The sequence below is a fragment of the Montipora foliosa genome, chromosome 9 (assembly GCF_036669935.1).
Source record: "Montipora foliosa isolate CH-2021 chromosome 9, ASM3666993v2, whole genome shotgun sequence".
Lineage (NCBI taxonomy): Eukaryota > Metazoa > Cnidaria > Anthozoa > Scleractinia > Acroporidae > Montipora > Montipora foliosa.
Genome location: NC_090877.1, coordinates 38,613,459 through 38,615,786, shown reverse-complemented (window position 1 = coordinate 38,615,786; position 2,328 = coordinate 38,613,459). Strand labels below are relative to the sequence as shown.

The 2,328-nt window shown below is 41.2% G+C and overlaps 1 pseudogene; it reads left to right on the top strand.

Moving 5' to 3' along the window:
• Positions 1–1,857: 1,857 nt before the first annotated feature.
• The window catches only part of LOC137971818 (uncharacterized), an 11,022-nt pseudogene continuing 10,551 nt past the window's right edge, over positions 1,858–2,328 (top strand).

The following is a 2,328-nucleotide window of genomic DNA, read 5'->3' as shown; positions in this document are numbered from 1 at the left end:
AAGACCCAGGGCTCAATCGCCTTCCTTTGACCGATGAACAAGAACAAGAGCAACGAGACATGGACTATCTGTTAGAATCGGGTAATTCACAACAGGACGTTCTTCAACAACAAGATCACATGGAACGCGCCGCTATTCACGATTTGACCCGCAACGCTCTTTGGGGCCATTGGCGTCGTCCCCCCTCCAATCAACGTGGTTCGGGTTGGATGGATTGGTTATGGGGTGGTGGTGTGAGACGTCCATTACCTGGATTTGACCATACAGGCAAGACACATGTGCCACTGTCTAACGTTCTTCAAAGAGGAATGGATCCTTTTGATGCCTCTCGATACAGTTTAATGGGCACAGCAGCCCACAAACGCATCCAGTACAATCGCAAAACAAACAGACGATTTCCTCGTTCAACAGAAGCAACATAAGCCATCTTCGCAGAAGGAATTATCATTCTGTCCTTGTAAAGATGTTAAGCCCGTGTTTTACTTCTCAGTGCACAGTTTTCCTCCCAGAAGTTTACCAACACAGAGACCATCGCGACTAATAACATTACGAACTTCGTCCTTTTGCTCTAGCACTCGAATTCAAGGTAAAAAATCTCCTGGTTTGAACTATAGTTTTTTGGTTTGAAAAGACACAGGGGAGATAAGTCTTTCAGGAAGCTCTCTTCAAAATTTAAACCTTATCAACGTAGTGTTGTCCTTATCATTGCAAAATGAAAACAAACACAGAGAATTTAAATTGCCGCCATTTTGCCGCACTGTTGTTTCTATGGCAAATTTGATTGGTACCAGTCCCTCGCACGTGGAAACGATTCGCGCGTGGGTCAAGCCTGCGCACTCATTTTGCCACGGTGTCCATATTAGCGGCACCGCGGCAAAATGAGTGCCATGCATGGTTTGACCAGATCAGTACACACACACCAGGAAGAGTTTTAGACTTAAGCACTGGAATAAGAATAAATGACATGTTTAAGAAACAACAGGAAACTGATCAAAATAAAACAATAATATTATTATCTCTTGGTCATTTTCATGCACAGATGTCACTTAAGATACTTGAAAAAACATGGAGATCTGTGCCCTATTTGTAAAGATCCCTTTATAAAAAAAATAAACAACTTAACTGACTCCCTTAATAAGAGGTTTTGTCAAACAATGCAGATAAAAACAGTTGCTCACATCTTGAAAGTAATGACAGTCAAAATGACAGCCAGCCAGATATCAACACTTTCCACAAAATTTCTTCAGGTCAGATGACTGGGACAATGAAATGAACAGAAATCTAGAGATCAATTAAATTTAGTCATACCACAACCTAGTGTGTCCTTCAAAGCAACACAGAGCTGGAAAAGAGAGAGCATCACCATCTACCAGACAAACCATTGCTCTTGCTGTGAACAACCAGGTCACAGAAAAATTCATGGCTCTTGTATCACATGTCAGAGGTTAAAACTTCTGTTGTGTCAAAACCCTCAGCGTTTTTAGAGGAATTGCCCTTAAGTGAAAAACAGGAAACGAAAAATGTTATCAGTGTAAAATTTACAACTTTTAGGTCTTCAACGGTGTGACCGAAACACGAGCAAACATAAACGTTCCAGATGAATCATGTCATCTAGGTGATAAGGCAGCTGGAAAATGTTTCGTCCCCATTCATGTTTTAATCTTAATGTTACAACTGTAAGCCTGGCTATTTTTTTCCATTATTATGAAATTACAAAAACACGCTTTCGTTTCCTTCAGAACAAAAAAGAAAGGATAACAAAGATCATTAACCGTTGACAGCCAGACACATTCTGTCAGACTGCCAACCACACTGCACAGCTGATCCCAGCCGTCTATGAGTTTAACAGAATCCTATATGTCAAGTCAACGTATAATTTCATTTACGATTTCTTTGGCTCACCAGTTAGGACAAGGTTTGGTGTCATTAGCTCAGCAGCTATGGCAACTCGTACCTTATTGGTCCAGAAATGGCGATTCTTCTTATCCACGTTTGGTAGAGGCTGTAAAAACCGATGAATTGAAGATTACAGATGAGAAAGATAAAACCCCTTCCATCTACAAAGTTCCTCTGAAAGAAGAACTTGCCCTAACCGAAAAGATCATCTCCAAACAATATTTTGGTGAGCCAGGAGAGTTTGAAGAGAAAGTTCTCCTTTTGGTTGGGGCAACTGGCGCTGGGAAGAGGACTCTGGTTCATGCCATAGCAAACTACATCATAGGAATTAAATGGGAAGATAGCTTTCGATTCAAGGTAGTCACAGACGAAAGTCAGAAGAATTGTATAACTGCCTACACATTCTATCCCACGGATGGTTCAGCTTTGCCA